General features: G+C 49.4%; 1 long non-coding RNA gene across 3 annotated transcripts in view; it reads right to left on the minus strand.

The window, feature by feature from the left end:
- Positions 1–22726, minus strand: part of LOC149126860 (uncharacterized) — a 98906-nt gene that overhangs the window by 12977 nt on the left and 63203 nt on the right. Inside the window, exon 1 of one of the 3 annotated variants that reach the window (XR_016234382.1) lies at positions 3136–4059. The exons of 1 other annotated variant lie outside the window; for it this stretch is intronic. This is a non-coding gene — a long non-coding RNA (uncharacterized LOC149126860). Of the gene's footprint in view, positions 1–1643; positions 2570–3135; positions 4060–22726 lie in introns of those variants that run through there. One more of the 3 variants, XR_016234381.1, reaches the window with a different exon arrangement.

The following is a 22726-nucleotide window of genomic DNA, read 5'->3' on the forward strand; positions in this document are numbered from 1 at the left end:
CCTTCCCCCGCCACGCACACACACTTCCCTTTTATTCCCTGCCGTGGCGTTGTTTGCTGCCTTGTGTTTGTACCTCTGCTTTCCATCAGATCAAAGTCAGGGAAGACTGTAAATCTCTGTTCTGTGCAGATCCGGGGCAGCTGGGCCGCGCCCCCCCCTAAGGACCACACTGCCAAAGCCACTAGGCAGCCCCGGGTGGGGGCGGGGCGGGCCAGGCAGGGCGGGCAGCCGGAGGAAGGAGACTTTCTTGCCTAGGACCTGTTAACCTGAATGTACTTTCTCTTTCTCGGGTTTGTTTTCTCAGCTGCCGTACACGCTCTGCTCTGGTACCACGAGGGCTGGCGGGAAGCAGCTTCCTGCGAGATCTAAGGGTCCGTTTTAAAGCAGTGGTTTGGAGCCGAGACGAAGGGCGCTCGGTGAGAGCCCCGTGCCCAGTGCTCTCTGTTTTGCTAGTGCGTGGCAAGGCGAGCTGTGCAAACAGCTCGTATTGCACATTCCACCTGTGGCGAAAGCAGACAAGGGCGGCTCTTGAGCCCTTTTTCCGCCTCGATGACTCGTGTCTTCCCACCACTCTCCCTATTCCCCCGTCACCCTATTTTTCTACCAGACGCGCACGCGCACACACACATACACACACTCATCACCATTCATAACCCCAGGGAAAATATGTCTTTTCCCAAAATACTTCTTCTTTACCATGTCCTGTGACTCACCCGATTTTCCGCAGGAGCCCCCCGTGCTACGTAGCCGGTGGAAGGCTTGTGACTGCTGGACACTCAAAGAAGGGTTTTATTCAGCCTTTTCCTCCCTGAGCAAACATTAGTGAAGCGGGCCTCCAGGAACCTCGCTCAGAGCACTCCACTGGCGCCCGAGGAAGCGACACTCAGCGGGCGGCCTGAGCAGCACCCCCCCTCCCGTGGGCGTCCAGCCTTGGGCCTCCTCCTTTCATCTCAAATGCAAAATGGTCCTAGAGATTGCAAGGACAAAGAGCCCCCTGCCTGTCCCCTTGTCATGCTCAACCAGCGTGGACAAGAGGAAAACAGCGGAAGGAGAATACAGGAGGTGACACACAGCAGCTTTGCAAAGCCCCTCGTGAGGGGAGGGGCTGAGGAGCCAGGGCCACCTGCCTGCAAGGTGACCGGCTGTCTCTCACAGAGGCAGCAGAGTGACGGCCTTCAGGTGTCCCGAGGGGGAAGCCAAACCCGCCCCACCCAACCAGATCTTGTATTCCAGGGGGCGTCTTCCCGTATTGGAAATGACAGGTGAGTAGGAAGAAATGTCTCCGTGCCTCTGGTGGTCAAGGCTCGGGGACGCACGAAGAAGAGAGAGAGAGAGAGAGAGAGAGAGGCGCCAGGCCGAGAGGGCCGAGACCGGGAGAGGCTGCCGTCGCGGGTGGCCCTGGCTCCACCTGTCAGGACTTGGCTCCCAGAAAGCAGAAGCGGAGGAGAGCGTGCAGTCTTCTGGAAGGAGACCCCCCACCGCATCTCGCCAGACGTTCCGGGCTCACGTGTGGGGAGCGCAACGCGCAGGCTGCGGGAGGCAACCCTGCTCCTTCTCTGCAGGGAGGCGGTCACCGAGGCGGGTGGCCGCAGCGCCTTTGGGAGGATCGCGTTTCGGGAGAGGAGCCAGGAAGAAGGCATCACCTGTTACTCCGCGGAGCCATCCTCTGGAACCTCCTGCTGCGTGTCCCCGACAAGGCAGCAGCGGCCTGCTGGCCTGGGGGCCGTGGGTGCCGAGACGACATAAAGCTCTCCGCAGCTTGTGGTGCCGCTGGTTTTTATGGTAGGGAACGGCACGCCTCAGTGGGGAGACAGGAGAGAAACCGCGGCCGTGCATGCCCTCGGTGCTTCTGATGGTTCACGGTGACTTTATCAAAGCGACCCAGAACAGGGGGGCTGTTTTTGCGGGGCGGGGAGATGGCATTCTCCCTAAATGAAATATCTGTGTTGGGCAAGCTTCTTGAACTAAAGGTCGGGTATGTGTCCGAGTGCACAAATGTCTGTGGCAGAGAGCCAGGCCTGGGACTCAGTGACGCCAGGTCCCCGCCAGTCACACATCCCGAGGCTGAGACACCATGGGGGTCCCGGCCACTCAGCCCTCTACTCACCGTCCCCTCCCCTCCCCCCTCTGCTTTTCTCCAAGCATCCCTTCCATATACCAGGGGACTTCCAAAAATTTGTGGGGGAAATGGATTTAAAAGATCAGTTTAGGGGCTGGCATTGTGGCACAGGGGGTAAAGCCACTGCACACAACACCAGCATCCGATCTGAGCACCAGTGTGAGTCCAGGCTGATCCATTTCCCATCCAGCTCCCTGCTAATGCCCCTGGGAAAGCAGAGCTTGGGCCACTCACATGGGAGACCCAGATGAAGCTCCTGGCTCCTGGCTTTGGGCTGGTCCAGCCCTAGCAGTTGTAGCTATTTGGGGAGTGACCCAGCAGACAGGTGGACGTTCTCTCTCTCTCCCTCTTTTCCTCCCCTGCTCTCTGTCACTCTGCCTTCCAAATAAATAAGCAGCTCTTTTTTTTTTAAGGAGGAAAAAGGGATGTTAACTTTGGAGCAAAACAAGAAAAGAAATCCGTGCACAATGTTTTCTTCTCAAGACACATCTTTCCATGAACTTTTTTGGAGCAACACTGAGGGGCGGGGCCAGGGCGGGGCTGGATCCTGTGTGGAACAAGAAAGATGGATGGGCTGTGGCTCCTGGAAACCCAACCCGGCTGTCGCCTCGTTCTGCATGACTTGCAGGTGATCTGCACAGGCCGGCCAAGACCGGTGCAGACCGGCTGACTGCACCATCCTTCCTCATTCTCATGACACAGGTCAGGGCATGGCAGGTGAAGACAGGGGCAGTGAGTCGCAAATACAGCTTGAAAGGCTCCCTTTCTCTGATTCCCGATCCCCTGACAACGACCCATCAAGTAGGAAGTGTGAGGCTGCCGGGAGGGAGACAAGCTGATGGACGGAGTGAATCAGAGGCTAAACCACAAGCAGGAAGCCAAGGCTGGACCCAGGAGCACGCGGCCGTTGCCAACTTTGAGCCCCGCCCCGAGCCTGCGCTGTCACCAGCTCCTGCTCTCGAAGGGCTTCTGACAGACAAGTGGACAGGCATCTCGATGTTCCCGGGGGTACTCACCCAACTCCAGAGAGGGAGGCAGGGCACAGGGCAGGACCATCAGCGCCTCCCCCTGCCGGGCACAGCGGCGGGCTCTCCGGCCAGATGCCTTCTGGGAAATCTGGTGGAGCACCAGACAAAAGCCTCCTCTTTCTGCTGGAATTGCCAGCTGCACAGGTAACAGGAGGCCAGAGCTCTCAGCAGCGCTCCTGAGAGCAAAGCCAAGAGCGGGAGGCCTGGAGGGCAGAGGTCAAGTGCACACGCCAACACCCTGGAAGGCACTGGGCTTCAGTGATGCCCAAGGTCAATCCAACACTGTTCAGTACATTCCCTGTTTGCCTTCTTCCCGCTTCCGTCACTTGATCAGGCTGGCCCAGGGTCCTAATCTCAGTGTGCACACAGAGCCATGGGAAAGCATGGGAAAACTGTGAAGCAATTGCAAGGCCTGCCAAAAAGCAAAGGTTAAGCCTCGTCACATTCCACCGAGCATTAGCGCGGAGAGGCCGGTGCCAAAGCCCGCGGCAGCCGGTCACTCACGAGGCCTTCGCTCAGGGGGGAGGACACGCAGCAGCAGGTGCCTCCCATCCACGCGCTGCCTTTCAAGTCGAGAGCAAACCACGCTATGGCACAGGTGCAGAGGCAGGGTGGGCCCACCTCACGCTGGGAGAGGACAGCACTCAGAGACTCTGGTGGACGACAGAGAAGGGGAGGAGGAGAGGTGCGACGGAGAGCTCAGGTTCAGGAGCAGCTCAGGTTCCGTGTGCAGCTGTCTGTAGGCCATGCAGGTGGCAGGGTGGAGACGGCATGTCCATATAGGACACTTTTCAAAGTTCCTGGAGGTTAAGACACCACTGGCACAGTGGGTAAGACTCACTCAGGACGCAGCATCCTGTACCAGAGGCCCCGGGTTCAAACCCTAGCTCCACTCCCCGTAGCGGCTTCCTGCTAATGCTACCCTGCGAGCAGCAGGGAGGGCTTAAGAAGTTGGGCCTCTGCCACTCACACGGGAGACCTGGAGTGAGTTCCCCACTCCTGACTTCGGCCTGGCCCTGGCTGCTGCAGTCATTTGGGGAAGTGAACTAGAGGATGGAAAGAGCTCTCTCTGTCTCCGTGCCTTTCAAATAAACAAACAAAAAAGTTAAAGTTCATAGAAAAGGCATATTATGAAAACACTGCATGAATTTTAAAATTGTATGCATTAAAGTAAACTTGTCTTTTAATTCCATTTTCCCACAAACTTTCTTTTGTATTCTCACACAATTCCTAAGGTAGAATGGAGGGGCCTGTGTCATGGTGCGGCGGGATAGGCCGCCAGCAATGCGCCCGGGAAAGCTGTGGAAGACGGCCCAAGTACTTGGGCCCCTGCCATGCAAGTGGGAGACACTGATGGAGTTCCTGACTCTTGGTTTCGGCCTGGCCCAGCCTCGGCTGCTGTGGTCATTTGAGGAGTGAACCACAGGATCAAAGATCTCTCTCTCTCTCCCTTTATAGCTCTCTCTCTTTCTTTCTCTCGCTAATTCCCTTTCTAATAAAATATAAAACAAAATCTTAGAAAAAGATGAGGAGGGATACAGAGGATGGAGATGGCAGGGTTGGAGTCAGTATTTGAGCAGTGGGAGCTGGCTTGGCTGACCGTGGGGGCAGGGATGCGTGAGGCTGCCCAAGGACGAGCACGAGAGAGAAGGACAGCATGGGCAGCCCTTGCGGCACCATGGCATTTAAAGGGCACAACCAGGGAAAGGGAACAAGGAAGGCAAAGAAAGGATGGCTGAGAAGGAGAGCGGAAATCAGTGGGCAATGTCATGAAGCCAAGCAAGAAAGCATTTCTAGAAATGAGAGCCACTGGCAGCACCAAACACCCAGAAAGGTCAGAAAGTGGGGAAGCTGGGGAACGTCCCCCGGATCTGACGGCCCCCTGGAGGGCTTCCGTCATCCGGGTGGCGCAGGTGGAAACCACACCACACAGCAGGCACTGGCCCTCCCAGAAGTGGACATGCTGTCTCTACACAGACTCCAGGGCGGGCAGCACTTAGCATGTTCAGGACAACGACACTGCTTCACATTTGTCTCTGGCCACACCATCAGCTCCTCCAGGCCAGGGACTCTCTTCCTTGGATGCTGTTGACTTAGGGTATAACTTACATCTAGAAAACGTTTACATCCGAAGGGTACAACTCAGTCCATGGCTATATTTGTGTCTACCTGTGTGAGCCTCACCTGGATCTAGGACCCCAGACCCCTATTCCATGACCCTGCTCAGGGGTCACTCTGCTGACCTCTGTCACCACAGATGGGTTTTGTCTGCCTTTGAACTTAATATAAATGGAGGGGCCAGTGATGGGGTACAGTGCGTAAAGCTGTAGCCTGCAACACCAGCATCCCAAATGGGTGCCAGTTTGTGTCCCAGCTGCTCCACTTACAATCCAGTTCCCTGCTAATGGCCTGGGAAAAGCAGCGGAAGATGGTTCAAGTGCTTGGGCCCATGCCACCCATGGAGGTGAGATCCAGATGAAGCTCCTGGCTCCTAGCTGCAGCCTGGCTGTTGCTGCCATTCGAGGAGTAAACTAGCAGATGAGAGGTCTCTGTCTCTAATTCTGACTTTCAAATAAATAAACAAATCTTGGGGCCGGCGCCACGGCTCACTAGGCTAATCCTCTGCCTTGCGGCGCCTGCACACCAGGTTCTAGTCCCGGTCGGGGCGCCGGATTCTGTCCCGGTTGCCCCTCTTCCAGGCCAGCTCTCTGCTGTGGCCCGGGAAGGCAGTGGAGGATGGCCCAAGTGCTTGGGCCCTGCACCCCGTGGGAGACCAGGAGAAGCACCTGGCTCCTGCCATCGGATCAGCGCGGTGCGCCAGCCGCGGCGGCCATTGGAGGGTGAACCAATGGCAAAAGGAAGACCTTTCTCTCTGTCTCTCTCTCTCACTGTCCACTCTGCCTGTCAAAAAATAAATAAATAAATAAATAAATCTTTAATTATATATCTAAATGGCGTCTCAGGCTCTGTATTCCCTGGATATGTCTGCTTGCACTCAACATCTTGTCTGGGTTCATGCATGTAAGAATTGGTTCCTTTATGTTGCTGTAGATTGAATGAATATGTCACAAACCATGTGTTCATTCTTCTATTGCCTGACACTTGAGTTGCTTCCAGATTGTGGTTGTTAAGAACAGTGTTGGGGGCCAGCACTGTGGCATAGCAGGTAAAGCCGCTGCCTGCAGTGCCAGCATCCCAGGTGGGCGCTGGTTCGAGTCCTGGCTGCTCCATTTCCAATCCAGCTCTCTGCTGTGGCCTGGGAAGGCGGTAGAGGATGGCCCAAGTCCTTGGGCCCCTGTGCATGGGAGAACTGAAAGAAGCTTTTGGCGCCTGGCTTCAGATTGGCGCAGCTCTCGCCATTGTGGCTATTTGGGGAGTGAACCAGCGGATGGGAGACTCTCTCTCTCTCTCTCTCTCTCTGCCTTTCAAATAAAAATAAATAAATAGATAAATCTTTAAAAAACAAAAATGAACAGTGCTGCTATAAGTACTCTGGTCTATGTCTTTCAGTGGACACCCAAGAGCCCTAGGTTTGTCCCTTGATCCTTTGTCTGTAGTACTTCTCCTCTATCCAATGTGCATTCAATACAGGAGATACATAATAAGTATTAGTTACCCTTGAAATCATAAGCAATTTTTCAAGAAATCTCTTGTAGGAAGTTACATCTAATGCCATTTAATAAATATCTGTGATATCAAGTCTTTTTTAATCAATTCCCAAGCAATGGTATCAATCAATTTGACCTAAAGAAAGACAAAAGCACAAATAACAAAAGGTATACGCCTTTCTCCTTAAAGAAGGCAACATGATTGAAAATATGCAATTACAATAAATGTGGCAAACACTCTGTAACGAATAAGGCAGAATATAAGGAATTCATTGTCAAGGGAACTCACCAATTAAATCTTCTGTTGTGCCAAAAAATGGGTTGAAACACATAAAGCATACTTCAAAATATTGCTGGGAAATGGTATCAAAGGACAAGTTTATTTTGGTACACAAAAATCTGGGAAGCCCATGCATGGTCTTTTCAAAACATGCATTTTTCATGAACTTTTTGAAGAACCCTCAGACGCATGAATCTCAAAAAATTTCACACCAAAGTAAGCAGAACTTTTAACTGAATTTTCCACGAACTTGTTGAAGTACCCTCATCTCGTACCCTGGGTTGGAAGGGGATCTGGATCAATGTAACTATTCTTACACAACAAGTATGTTCAGGAAGGACCAGGGCCTCAACAGGTGCCCCAAGAATAATATGGCAAATGCCCCAGGAATAATATGACAAGAAAGTCACTTCACCAATCAGGATGCCAAGTTTTTGTTTTTCTAGTGAGCACCTGCTTCAGTGTTCGCTGGAGAGAAGAAGCCAATGCCATGGGAAAGCCAAGGAAGCCCAAGAAAGTCAGCTTTCATCACAGGGAGAGCTACTCCTGGCTGATGCCAGCACGGCTTGACACTGGTACCACTTCCTCCTCCTCCCTTCTGGGGACAGAATGTGACCACAAGCTTGGACTAAGCTTGTGAGAAAAGACACAAAATCTCACCTGAAAGAAAGGATAAAAGGAACAGCAAGAGAATATCACTTCTGGTTTGGACTCAAGCCCTTTCCTGCATTCCAGCTCTCCCCTCCTAGCCCCCTGCCCAGCCCTGCACCCTGAGGCATGGATGAAATCCAACCTTGAACTCAATAGGATTTATTGGTGTTTTCCTAAGTCTCCTCCTTCCCCTTGGAACTCTTTCCAAGGGGTGAGGGGAATGGCCCCCTGCCTACTAGCTTAACACATCAATGCAAAATGACTGCAGAAATCATTTAGGCAGGGGGTGCTGATGAGGGTGAGTTCAAGGCCACTAACCCTCTGAGCAACAGAGGCCAAGTTGAAAAAGACAAGAACACAGAGAAGATGGACCTTTGGGGGCTGGATCTGTCCCAGAGGGACCCAAGGAGTGTGTCTCTTCTCAACAGCCAGCTCCTCGCATTCAGATGTCAGCCTAAACACAATGTTACACTCCTTTGCTCTCTGCCTTAATGAGACGTGAGGGCTTCAGTAGAAAACAAAGTGGGACCGGCGCCGCGGCTCACTAGGCTAATCCTCCGCCTTGCGGCGCCATCACACTGGGTTCTAGTCCCGGTCGGGGCGCCAGATTCTGTCCCGGTTGCCCCTCTTCCAGGCCAGCTCTCTGCTGTGGCCAGGGAGTGCAGTGGAGGATGGCCCGAGTGCTTGGGCCCTGCACCCCATGGGAGACCAGGAGAAGTACCTGGCTCCTGCCATTGGATCAGCGCGGTGCGCCGGCCACAGCAGCCATTGGAGGGTGAACCAACGGCAAAGGAAGACCTTTCTCTCTGTCTCTCTCACTGTCCACTCTGCCTGTCAAAAAAAAAAAAAAAAAAAAAACACAAAGTCGGGGTGGAGGAACATTGTCTCACCTTGGTATAAGGCTCTACGGAACTGGCCATGCTGCGGCAGACTAGGGGCTCTGTGGTCTGTTCCCTAGAGATGCAGAGGACAGCTTCACTGGACACTTGTCCCTGGACCAGCAGAAATCCCACTGGGTATTCCCAACGCCAGGGACCCCGTTTACACTGGGTGCCCCTGCAGGACAGAATGGAATGAACATTGTGACTGTCAATCTGTTTCCTTCTCAAAATTGGCCTGGTGTCCTGAACTGTGCAGGACACTGCTGGAATTTAGATTGGTCATTTTGTTGTCTTGGTCAACTTACTCAAAAGTGTCAGGGTCACAGTTCCTGTGTTTTGGAGCTTTGAAGATGCACACAAGGACAGTGTAAGCTTTCGGGAGGGAGGGCAGGGAAGAAAGACTGCCAGCAGCAGTGAGAATCAACCTCTGGTCAAGAAATGCTCACCCACATGGGAACCCCAGCTGACACACCCCTGCTGCCAATGCCTGCTCTGCAGTCTCTAATGGTCACTACCCGATGGTTTAGTTCTTGACTAAGAATTCACAGAGAATGCTGTAGCTCCAACTAAAAGCTCTCTAAAGGACAAGCACACAACAGGGCAAGAAGTAGATGAATAAATAATTTCTCATTTGACTGAACAGTGCCTGCCCCTTTTCTTTTGTTATCCTCAGTCACATGTGCTCAAGGTCTCTGTCCCAACAAATTAGCCATATCTTAAGGAAAATGTATTTTCTGTTAGCATTAAATAAAGCTCCTGCTTTATGGAGCTCATCTTCCAGGGAAGGAAGCAGATTTAAGCTTGATAAAATGTGCTTAATACAATCTGGAAGAGGCTGATGAAGGCTGTGATGAGAGAAAAACAAACCCAGGGAGGGCGATGGAGTGGCAGAATTTAGAGAGAGGTCAGAGTAAGCGCCCTTTGTAGTTAGAAGAAAGTGGGGGGGGGTGGTAAGGCAGAGCTGGAGGAGGAGCAGTCTCGCTCATGGGAACAGCCAGACAGAATAACAGCAAGAAGGCAGAGCGGCTGGTGTTGTGCAGCAAAATGAGCGCCAGAAGAAACGAGGGGGAATCTGAATTAACGGGTTGAAATGTCAGTGGGATGGGGGCATTACTGCACCTGGGGATCAGCGAGAAGGTGGTGGGCAGAGACAAATAGACACACAGACAGGCAATAGAGTAAGGAAGAAAGAACCAGCCTGTATACAGCACCTAAGACCACAAAACGGGGGAGATCACTTAGGCAGAGAGTAAAGCCAGAGACAAAAAGGACCCAGGATCACACCGGGGTGCTCCCCACCACTAGGGTTCAAGTTGGAGGAACAGCAGTCACCAGAGGTTAAAAATTGGTGATCGGAAAGGAAAAAGGAAAACTCGGACAATATGGGACCAAATAATAGTTTTAAAAAATGTGAGAGAAGTTGCAGGGACCAGTGTTGTGGTGCAGTGGGTTAAGCCTCCACCTGCAATGCCAGCATCCCATATGAGTGCTGGTTCAAGTCCCAGTTGCTCTGCTTTCAACCTAGCTCCCTGCTAATATGTCTGGGAAGTGCTTGGGCCCCTACCACCCATACAGGAGACCTAGATGGAGCTTCTGGCTCCTGGTTTTGGCCTGGCCCAATGCTGGCTATTGTGGCCATTTGGGGAATGAACGGGTGGATGAACAATCTATCTTTCTTTCTTTCTTTCTTTCCTTCTTTCTTTCCTTCTTTCTTTCTTTCTTTCTTTCTTTTTTTCTTTCTTTCTTTCTTTCTTTCTTTCTTTCTTTCTTTCTCTCTCTCTCTCCCTCTCCCTCTCCCTCCCTCTCCCTCTCTCTCCCTCCCTCTCCCTCTCTCTCCCTCTCTCTCCCTCTCTCTCCCTCTCCCTTTCCCTCTCTGTCTCTCTCTCTGTCTCTCTCTCTCTCTCTCCTTCAAATAAATAAATACATCTTTAAGAAAAGAAGAAGTTACAAAATGAAGGAAATGATGGCCAGAGTAGTGGCACAGCAGGTTAAGCTACTGCCTACAAAGGCCGCGACCCATACTGGAGCCCGATACAAGTCCCAGCTGCTCACCTCTGACCTAGTTCTCTGCTAATGGACCTGAGAAAGCAGCAGGTGCTGGACTGAATACTTTGTCCACCCACATGGGAGGCCACGATGGAGTTCCTATTCCAGGTCTCAGCCTGGCCCAGCCTGGCCACTGAGATCATTTGGTCATTTAGGGAGTGAACTGGTAGATGGAACATGCTCTCTCTCCTCTCTCTCTCTCTCTCTCTCTCTCTCTCCCCCCCCGTCCCCCCACCACTCTCTTTCAAATAAATAAAACAAACATGGAGGAAATGGAAAATTATACCAAATTGTGTACTTCTTTAACTGTAGTTAGACCTGGATACTTAGCAGAAATTATCCTGAAATGAATACATTGAACCTGCAATTTCAATTAAAAACAACCATCAATCTTGTTGGCATTGATGAAATTGGAGCTTTCTAGGAAAAAATCAGAATTTCTGAAAACTTGGACTTACCAACAACATTTAGAGAATATTTAAAAATGAGATGAGTGGTGATATTGAGGAATGCGATTTTTTTAATATTATAAATGGAACTTGTCATATTTAGAAAACGTGAAAAACCCCATGAGCCAAAATTTTCAAAACAATCAACAAATGATGTTAGAAAACCATACTGGAGTAACAGAAAGACAGATACAAACCATACTGGAGTAACAGAAAGACAGATACAAACCATACTGGAGTAACAGAAAGACAGATACAAACCATACTGGAGTAACAGAAAGACAGATATAAACCATACTGGAGTAACAGAAAGACAGATATAAACTATACTGGAGTAACAGAAAGACAGATACAAACCATACTGGAGTAACAGAAAGACAGATATAAACCATACTGGAGTAACAGAAAGACAGATACAAACCATACTGGAGTAACAGAAAGACAGATACAAACCATACTGGAGTAACAGAAAGACAGATATAAACCATACTGGAGTAACAGAAAGACAGATATAAACTATACTGGAGTAACAGAAAGACAGATACAAACCATACTGGAGTAACAGAAAGACAGATATAAACCATACTGGAGTAACAGAAAGACAGATACAAACCATACTGGAGTAACAGAAAGGCAGATATAAACCATACTGGAGTAACAGAAAGACAAATATAAACTATACTGGAGTAACAGAAAGACAGATATAAACTATACTGGAGTAACAGAAAGACAGATATAAACTATACTGGAGTAACAGAAAGACAGATACAAACCATACTGGAGTAACAGAAAGACAGATACAAACCATACTGGAGTAACAGAAAGACAGATATATAGGCCAGTGGGATAGAACAGAGAACCAAGCAAGCACTCGCTTATGGAATCGAGGAGTTGTGATGAGGGTGTCCCGATCATTCCGTGTGCAAAGGACAGTCTTTTCCACAAAAGGTGCTAGGAATGTCACCTCCACAGCAGCAGCATGAAGCTGGGCCCTTACGTTACCACACGTACAAACTGAACTCAAAATTCTTCAAACACCTAAACATAAAACCACGAACTCTCAGAGGGAAACCAAAGTAAGAATGGAAAAATTGAACTACATCAAAATTTAGAACATCTGTTCATCAAAGGACAAACAATTAACAGAGTAATAAGGCATCCTGTGGAATGGGAAACAACTCTTGCAAATCACGTGAGTGCTAAGAGGTGAGTACGCAGAATGTATAGAGAACTCCTGCAACTCAAGAGCAGAAGAAAACCAAGAACCCATTTAAAAGCAGACATCTCCAAAGGATGTTCCCAACCAAGAACAACTGAAAAGATACCTTATCTCACTAATTACTCGGGAGAATCAAATCACAGCTATGATGAGGCAGCCTACGCCCATTAGGATAGTTCCTATCAGGAAAAAAACGTAAAATGACAAGCGTTGATATAAGGATGTGGAGAAATGAGAATCCTTGTGCACTGTTGGTAAGATTCCAAAAGGATGTAGCCACTTAGAAAACAGTAGGATAGTTCCTCAGAAATTTTGAATTACCATTTTCAATTACCAAAAGTGAAAATAGAATTTAAAAAATGGGCTTCCACTCTACACTGGAACGAATCAAAAGGAGGAAGTCAGATACCGATACACCAGTGTTCACTGGTGGAACGTTATAGCAATATTATAGGTGGAAACAGCTCAATGTCCACCAACAGATAAATGGATAAAGAAAATATAATGGGGGGGGGGGCCGGCACTGTGGCTCACTTGGTTAATCCTCTGCCTGTGGCGCCGGCATCCCATATGGGCACTGGGTTCTAGTCCTGGTTGCCCCTCTTCCAATCCAGCTCTCTGCTTGTGGCCTGGGAAAGCAGTGGAAGATGGCCCAAGTGTTTGGGCCCCTGCACCCACATGGAAGACCCCAAAGAAGCCCCTGGGTCCTGGCTCCAAATCGGCTGAGCTCCGGCCATTGTGGCCATTTGGGGAGCGAACCAGTGGATGGAAATCTTTTCTTCCTGTGTCTCCCTCTTTCTGTCTAAACTCTACCTCTAAAATAAATAAATACATCTCTTGAAAAGAAAGGAAAGAAAATGTAGTATATACATCCAAGAGAATACATATTGTTTTTTTAAAGCTTATTTATTTACCTGACAGAGTGACGGGGAGGGGGGAGAGAGAGAGAGACATCTTTCACCCACTGGTTTACTCCACAAATGGCCGCCAGTGGCCAGGGCTGGGACAGGTTGAAGTCAGGAGCCCAGAACTCCATCTGGGTCTCTCACATGGATGGCAGGGACCCAAGTCCTTGGGTCATCATTTGTTGCCTTCACAGACACATCGTCAGGAAGCTGGATCAGAAGTGGAGAAGCCAGGACTCTAACTGGCACTCCAATAGGGGATGGCAGAGTCGCACAACACCAGGCTTGGAACACACAATGTTTGGTCTTAGAAGGAAAGGGGGAGTGTGCACTTGGCCCTCCCCTCTCCAGCAGTCTGGGTTCAACTTCCAGCTCCGGTTCCTGAGTCCAGCTTCCTGTTAATGCAGACCCCTGAAGGCAGCAGCAAGGACTCAAGTGGCTGGGTTCCTGCCACTTGAATTGAGTTCCTGGCTCCAGGCTCCAACCCAGGTGCAGCCTTGGCTGTTGCAGGCATCTGGGGTTGAAAAAGAAGATGGTAGCTCTCTTGCTCTTGCTCTCTGCCTCGCAAATAAAACATTTGAATTTTTTGAAAAAAAAAAAAAAGGAATTCCAACATCTATAACATAGATGAACCTTGAGAACATTATGCTAAGTGAATTAAGACAGCCACAGAAAGGACAAAACTACAGGATCCCGCTCATTTGGGGTATCTGGAACAGTGGAAATCATGGAGACAGAAAGCAGAGCGTCTGGTTAACATGGGCTAAGAGAAGGCGATCAGAGGGATTTTGCTGCACGGATGCAGAGCTTCTGTTTTGCAAGGAGAAAGGAATCCTGGAGATGGATGTGGCGATGGCTGCACATGAGAGTGCATCTCACACTGCTGAACCCTACACTTACAAACGGTTCAAATAGAGACTTGTACATTATGTGTATGTCACCAGAAGGATAAAGAAGGAAATGTCATTCAAGGGTAAAAAGTCCCACTCAAAGCACAAACACACCAGAGGATTTTAATGAAACAGAATAACAAACGCTCATTGATATCATTTTAGTGTCTATGACATGGATAACTTCATGGTTCCTGACTGCAGGGTCATTGTTTTGCATTTGAGAGGTAAACCAGTGGATGGGTGCTCTCTCTATTTGTCTGTTTCTCTGTCTCTCAAGTAAACACTTTTTAAATCATCATTGGTTTAACTTTTATGAAGACTCAAAGAAGATATTCATTTGTAATTATCCAAAAGCTATTTAAATACACCTCTTTATGCATTTAAATGTCTATGTGAGGATAGGTTTTCTTCATACACTTCAAACAAAACATTTTACAATATATTGAATTACAATATATATGAGAACCCAACAGTCTCTGGTAAAGCAAAACACTATAGAGATTTTTCATTTTGGAAAATCTAGTCACTTTTCATAAAATATGTCATTTAGCTCAACATGCAATCAGCATTTTTGTACAAATTATTTTTATATGAGTTAAATATTTTCAAATTTACTTATTCTGAAGTTTAATATAGTCCATATCTATTCTTACATTCCACATAAAGACCAACTCCTTGGGGGTTCTCAATAGTTTTGATGAGTGAAAAGGTGTTCCCGGAAGCATGTCCGGGTTCTTGACGTCATTACAAGAAAGAGTTCTTGGCTGCATCAAGGCTACGAGGAGCAAGCAAGCCAAGTTTACCGCAGGTGAACAGTGCACGCTCAGGAGAAGGGAAGCAGCCAGGCTCGGCAGAGAGAGCGCCTGCCCCCAGGCTCGGAGGAGGACTCTCCCTGTCTTGCAGCGAGGGGCAGCAGTGTTCATGCCACAGGGAGAAGGAGCCTGGGAATACGGCCGCATTTCCCTGGAATCAGGGTGCCACTGATTTTCTTTCCTAATATGGCCTTTTTTTTTTTCTTCCATCAGGGTGATTTTGAAGATGGGTCATAACCTCAACCACCACACTAATGATCTTATAATGAGCTGAGGGTTAATGAAGGAATGATAAGGCTGAGAGTGTGGCTTTTCCTGGGACGTTTGCCAACCCTGTAGTCTTTTTTTTTTTAAGATTTTTATTTATTTATTTGAGAGATAGAGTTACAGACAGTGAGAGACAGAGACAGAGAGAAAGGTCTTCCGTCCACTGGTTCACTTCCCAGTTGGCTGCAACTGCCAGAGCTGCGCCCATCCGAAGCCAGGAGCCAGGTGCTTCTTCCCTGTCTCCCACGTGGGTGCAGGGGCCCAAACACTTGGGCCATCTTCTGCTGCTTTCCCAGGCCACAGCAGAGAGCTAGATTGGAAGAGGAGCTGCCGGGACTAGAACCAGCGCCCATATGGGATGCCGGCACCACAGGTGGAGAATTAACCTACTGCGCCACGGTGCAGGCCCCTGTAATTTTTGAGTTATCATGATATGCAAAGCCACTGAGCTTCCCAGGACGTCTGACCTCTGCTCATGTCTCCCAGTCTGCCTCTTGTAACGAAGGGGTATCAAGACCAGAAAGCTTGAGAACTACTGACTTGGTGAAGCCTTGCAGAGGTCAAGGCACGGAAGCCTGCTTCCCTGACTCCTCTGTTGCTGAAAGACCACAGCTTTAACTAAGAGAAGTAGGCAGCCCCAGTGTGGGGGCCGGAAGTCGGACACGGTACCGTGGGGCTGAAAGCAAGGGTCCAGGGGCACGCAGACCCGCGGAGCCTTCAGGCAAGGTTCCGATTCTTGCCTCTCCCACGTCCTGGTGGCCCCAGCGCTTCTTGGCTTCTCCCTCTGATTCTGTCTGCATCTTCACCTGGCCTTCTCTCCGTGCGCGAACTCTCCCGTCTCCTCTCTTTTGGGAGAACACTTGAGATTAGATTAGGGTAAGCAGTGCTTAGTAATTATACTCATCAACTTTTCTTTCATGAAATCTAAATAACGTCAAAAAGGAACCCTTGATTCCTCACATGCGCTTTGTGGCTGCTTTCCCGTCTTTCAGGGGCAAGAGGTGGGTCTGGAGCCCGGCTACGGGGCTCAGCCTGGGACCCATCAAGTCTCCATCACACACCCACAGGGACCCAGCTGTGCCTTTAGGCTCCCGTTTCCTCATCCGTAATCCTAACAGTGGTATGACAGAAGGTGTAGCAGTGCCCACCACGTAGGATTGTCATGAGAAGTAACGAATCCAGAGAGAATCACTGACACCTTTCTGTTGAGATCATTCACAGTTAACAAGACGACGTGCAGGACAGCTGAGGGAGTCGCTCGCTGGGATTTGCACTGATACCATGGGAATCATGGGCACGGCGGAAGCGTTTCAACCGTCAGCAAGTCACAGACCCCTGGAATCTGGGCACCTGCGAGGGCTGGAGTATGCTGTGTTCCCTCTGAAAGTCACGTTGAAATCTGATTGGATTGTGATGCTGCCGGAAGGCAGGACTTAACAGGTGCTTAAATCGTTGACTGGATATTCACACCTTCCGTGTGGGAGTGGCTTAGCTCTCACCTGCCTGGGTTAGTTCCTCCAAGATAGGTTTTATTTATTTTTTAAGATTTATTTATTTATTTGAAAGGCAAAGTGATGGTGGTGGGGAGACAAGAGACAGAGATTCCAGCTGCTGGTTCACTCCCCAAATAGTTGCAACAGCCAAAGCCGAGCCTGGCCAAAGCCAGGAGCCAGGAACTCCATCAGGGTCTCCCAGTGAGTAGCAGGGGCCCAAGCACGTGACCATCTTCTGCTGCCTTCCCATGCACATTAGCAGGAAGCTAGATCAGAAGCAGAGCAGCCTGCACTCAATGTGCGATGCTAGCGTAGCAGGCGGGAGCTTCACCTGCTGCACCGCAACGCTGGCCCCCAGAGTGGGTCGGTACACAGCCAGCTTGTCACCTGGTTTGTGTCTTTCTCAAACTCAGCCTAGTACCTTTCCAGCAAGGCATGACAGCATGAGTCCCTGGCCAGATGCACTGCCTGACCCCGAACTCCTAGCCCCTAGAAACACGAGCTGCATAACCTTCTCTCCTTTATAAATCACCCAGCCTCGGTAGTTGCCCATAGTAGCAGAAAGTGGACTGAGACAACACCCAACAAGGCATCCGTTTGCATCAACACAGTGGAAACCACATTTATGGTTCCGAGGTTTCCCGGGGGGGGGGGGGCAGAGGTGCTCCACCCGCCCCTCCCCAGACACATTCCCCACACCCCCAGGCAGCTTCTCTGAACAGTCCCCAAAGTCAGCCGCGTCCCTCTCAGGTTTGCTGCTCCCTCATCAGGCACGGCCTCCCTCTGAAAATGAATAGTATATATTTACGGGGGAAAATGACAGCATGTTTTCTGTGAATAGCTACATCATTTTTATTCCACTTCCCGTTTCTACCATTTGCAGTATTTATAAACTTTTCCATTTGATCCTTTTTTTGGACGGACTGCCCGTTTGGAAAAAGTGGAGGGACAACAGCTAAATAAAATGGAGTGCTTGGGAACCAAGGCTATAAACAGTCTCATCATCACTGCCCTCCTGCCCGAGGGTGCAATCAATGAGCCACGTGGTGGTGGCGACGCAAGGGGCCTGAAGACGAGTCTGTGTGCAGAAGCGCGATGCAGACCCGCACAGGGCAGACAGCACGTGCAACGCGGGGAGCGCTGCCCTTGCTCAGCATTCATTCACAGTCGTTCCAGTGCTTGTGTGTGTGTGTGTGTGAACACCAAACCGGCTGCCCAGAAAACAGAGGCTGGACAACAAAGACTTTAGTAAATTCCCAGAGGAATGCAGAAAACGAAGGCCCTTCAACAGCTGTCTTCAGATTGTCTCTAAGGAACGCATGGTAGCACTCGGCCCTGAGTAGTAGGAGTGGGGAAGCGACAGAAAGCCAGTGCGTGGAGAGCAGCGACTCCAGGCGCTTGTCTCACCAGGGGCCTTGCCGATGGCGTGTTTCTCAAGGCGGTGACTCTCTGTGCCTGGAACAAGTGATTCAGTGCCTTTCCCAGAATGACTTTTCAAGCTGGCTTCTTTGCTGGATGGCAGACCCAACCCATCCATTTATAACATGCTAATTTCAGGGCAGAGTGAAAGCTACTGATGCAAAGCTAGCCCAGAACCAAAATAGAACACACTAATACAGAACGCTTGTGAGCGTTCCTGCGCAAAGCGGCTTCTGGCCAGAAAGTCTTCCCTATAGCTGTGACCCTTCAAAGGAAAATGCCTGATTTTATTGAAATCCCTCTGTGTTGCATCACGGGACACAGTTTGATTCCTTTCTTTATTGCTTTTTTTTAAAATCTTTCTGACCTTTAGGAAGAAAAAAACACCTTTAGAGTTGGCTCCCAACACAGTAAGCACAGAATAACCAATGCCCGGAGCACCCAAGTTAAAATCATGCACTGCCGAGTCACTTGCTCTTCGTAATGTCATTTACTTTTTAAAAGTCCCTCTGTGGCCAGGCCAGGGGTTGCACTGAGGTGAGAAGACCACGACCTTCCCGGATAACCAGGAGAAGGGAGAGGTGTCACGTGGGGTGGGCGCCTTGCAGGATGTGCATTGCCCTAGGATCTGAGGACTGGGGGGCACTGAGTGTTATGGCTTAGATGTGATCTATCCCCAAGTGCTCCTGCACTGGCAGCTCAGACCCTGCGATGGTGTTGAGAGGGGGTACATCGCTAAGCCCTGAGGCTCACTGGAAGGTGCTTGGTCCTGGAGGCTCCCCCGTTAGAAGTGACGAGCGCCCTCTCCAGGCGTTGGGACGGGGTCTGTTCCCACAAGAATGGGTTGTTACAGAGTGAGCTGGGCTTTCTTGCTTCACTCCCTGGCCCCTGCTCACTCAGACGCTCCTTCCCCATACACCAGCTGGTCCACCAAGTGCTGACGCAGCCAGGGACTCTCGACAGACACTGGGGCCATGCTGTTTGGACTTTCCAGCCATCAGAATCATGAGCCACATAAACCTCTCTTCCATATAAAGTAGGCAGTCTTGGGTATTCTTTTATAGCAACAGAACGCAGACTATCACTCGGAGCCTTCTCCCTGACCAGCAGAGGCTGCGAAATCACCTTCGGGATGCAGGACAAGCGAGCAGGGCCTTCGAGAGGGCACCGGCCAGTAACCAGCAGGTGTTCGCACACACTCAGGTGCGCTTCTGGAAGGTATACAGACAGCACACGCGCCCCTCTTAGAGTTATTCAAATGAGTAGCATGGAAGTCACAGCAAAGCATTTAGCCCTATTAAGTCAGTGAACCATTTATCACAGAGAAGGGAAGGGAATTGGGGGTTAGCATACTTCTAAGCATTTTATTCAAGGGAGAAAGATGAGGGAAAACACATAATATATCTTAGAACAGTAATGTCCTGTTATTGTTAAAAACTGCTGGGACCTCATTAGAGCCTATGAAAACATCGTCTGTACGTACTGAAAGGTAATAAATCGCCAATCGCCAAAAAAGAAAGTGGGCAAAGGGACGGAGCAGCAAGAGGGGAGAAGGGCGGGGGGAGAGAAAATAAAACCCAAAGGAATATTACCATCTACCTGTTGGGTTTCTCACCAGGCTATGAACCAGGAATTTCCACGTCTGCTGCCAACTGCTTCCCACAGCAACTGTGCGAGCTCAGTGGCTTGATCCCAGTTGGTCAGGTAGGAGGCTGCATTAAATATTTTTAAATAATTATCAATAACTGATCGATTTTATTCTCTCCGAATTTTTCGTGCTATAACCCTCAGTGGTCCCTGCGCCTTCCTCAGACATGGAAATTCCTCTCCGTGAGCTCCATCCTGTGAGCAAAGCTGAGCCAATTCTGAATAACTGCGTAGAGATTAGGCAGCGAGAGTCCAGTTGCTCATTCTGGACTAAGCATTGTCCCTGAAGCCAGGGTTACTGACACACGGCCAAAGAGCATCTCCCAGGCAGATGCCTTCACACGATTACACCATCTGCACAGCTCATTTATTCTCTCACAGAATTGGAAAGGGGTCCCAGATAATAAGTCACGTTGCCCCAGAGCACAAAGAGAAGCATTACAGCGTCAGCAGTGACCCACGTGGGCCGTGCAGACGGGCGGAACTTCCCCCGCGATCACGGGCGCGCACCTCTCAACAGAGCAAAAAGCTCCTGACAGGTACAGAGCACACGAGATTCTGTATTCAGTAAATGTTACCCTTTTTGTCTTTTTTTCTATTAAAAAAAAAAACTTCCTCAACTGTCCAATCTGAGTGATGCTGTAAAGCCTTCAACATCTGGATGGCTTTTGCATGTGCAGGGCAAGATATGGTCCACGTCGTTTGTACTTCGTAGTGGTTATTGGCTGTGTTTTAAATACCCAACACTTCTCTGAATAATCACACACTGCTTTCACAAACTTACCCACTGTATAAAAAGCTACATTATTAAGGCCGGCGCCGTGGCTCACTAGGCTAATCCTCTGCCTTGCGGCGCCGGCACACCGGGTTCTAGTCCCAGTCGGGGCGCCGGAGTCTGTCCCGGTTGCCCCTCTTCCAGGCCAGCTCTCTGCTGTGGCCAGGGAGTGCAGTGGAGGATGGCCCAGGTGCTTGGGCCCTGCACCCCATGGGAGACCAGGAGAAGCACCTGGCTCCTGCCTTCGGATCAGCGCGGTGCGCCAGCCACAGCGGCCATTGGAGGGTGAACCAACGGCAAAGAAGACCTTTCTCTCTGTCTCTCTCTCTCACTGTCCACTCTGCCTGTCAAAAAAAAAAAAAAAAAAAAAAGCTACATTATTAAATAAAGAGCTATGAGTTTCACAAGAGTGCCTCCTTCGAACATTTCAACACTGACTGATATCCACGATTAGAATTCTTACAAACGGTTGGTTAAACGGTCCAAGTTTTATTCATGGTTTCAACAAGCAAACTGAGAAGGAGAGGCAGAGGCGGGCGTGGCAGCAGAGTGAGTTAGGCCGCCTCCTGCAGTGCTGGCATCAGCAGCACCTGTGTGTGTCCTGGCTGCTCTGCTTCTAATCCAGCTCCTCCCTAACGCACCTGGGAGAGCACCGAAGGTGGTCATGTGCTTGGGCCCCTGCGCCATGTGGGAGACCAGGATGGAGCTCCAGGCTCCTGGCTTCAGCCTGGCCCAGCTCTGCTGCTGCAGCCATGGGGAATGAACCAGCAAACAGAAGATCTCTCTCTCTCTCTCTCTCTCTCTCTCTCTCTCTCTCTCCTTTTCTCTGTGTGTCACTTTGCCTTTCAAATAAATAAATTAAATCTTTCAAAAAATAAAAAGGAGAGACATTAAGCCTTTTTACCCTAAAGTAAATTTAAAATATATTATCTCAAAAACTAAAAAATGACAGAAAGAAAGGGAGGGAGAAGGAGAATGGGAGGGGAGGGAGGGAGGAAAAGAATATCATTATGTTCTTAGAATTGTATCTACAAACTATATGGAATCTGTTAAAGCTAATTAAAATTAGAATTAAAAATTTTAAAGAAACAAACGTGTTATCAACCAAAGTGCCTAGGCCTCGGCTTCTTTAGCTTTTCTGGGTCACAGACCCCTGCGACAGTTTGGGGAAACCTACGGATTTTTAAATTCCAAAACTAAAATACAATGAACTACAGAGGAAAGCAAATACATTCCCATATAATTATAAAATATTTGTATGCAATATAGTAATATGTGTTTCCTCACTAGCATATTGAATAACAAGAGGTTGTGACGGGTCAGACGAGTACCATCGTTTCAGAGCAGAGAGCACAAAGGGTCATTGCGAGTCCTCTACAACCCCTGTAACCAGACAGGGCCGATTTCTCCTGGCGTCACAGTTGCAGGCTCAGGGAACACTGTGGTTGCTGCTTACCTTCGATACAGAAGAAACGTGCAATTTCAGTTCGAGCCTCACCAAAGTCACGCTGTGTGTATTTTCCCCCATACAATTGTATGACGCCTTGGAGACCTGGGTGCCTGGATTGAGAACTCTGGTAGGGCAGGCACTGCGATGTAGCAGGCTGAATTGCCTCTGGGGATGCCTGTATGCCCCATCAGAGTGCTAGTTTGAGTCCCAGCTCCTCCACTTCCAATCCTGCTCCCTGCAAATGCACCTGGGAAGGCAGCAGAAGATGGCTCAAGTGCCACCCACATGAGAGACCAGGATAGAGTTCTAGGCTCCTGGTTTCGGCCTGGCCCAGCTCTGACTGTTTCAGGCCTTTTGGGAGTGAACCAGCATATGACAGCTCACTCACTCTCTCTCTGCCTTTCAAATAAATAAATAATTTTTTAAAAAAATTAAAAAGAGAAACATTATTACAATGACTATAGTATGGATTAGTATACTTATATCTAAATTGGTTCACTAAAAATTTAATTCCATGGATTTAAATGTTTTCCATTATTAGTCTTATCTGCATTCTAATTTTTTCTACAAAAAAACTTCACTCACGTAGCCACAAAAGGCAGGACTGACTTCACAGACCAGCCGTGACTGCAGACGTGAGTTCTGAGAGGAAGACGGCGTTTAGGAGCTTGCAAGGAAAGTGGAACGATGCCAAGTCATCTCCCCAGGCCCTGCTACAGCTGTCCTTGATCCACTGCTTCGAAAGTTCTCCGACCACTGGCTTCCAAAAACCTGACGTGGTTGA

The sequence above is a fragment of the Oryctolagus cuniculus genome, chromosome 5 (genome assembly GCF_051225735.1).
Source record: "Oryctolagus cuniculus isolate XC-2025 breed Fujian yellow rabbit chromosome 5, ASM5122573v1, whole genome shotgun sequence".
NCBI classification, from domain to species: domain Eukaryota; kingdom Metazoa; phylum Chordata; class Mammalia; order Lagomorpha; family Leporidae; genus Oryctolagus; species Oryctolagus cuniculus.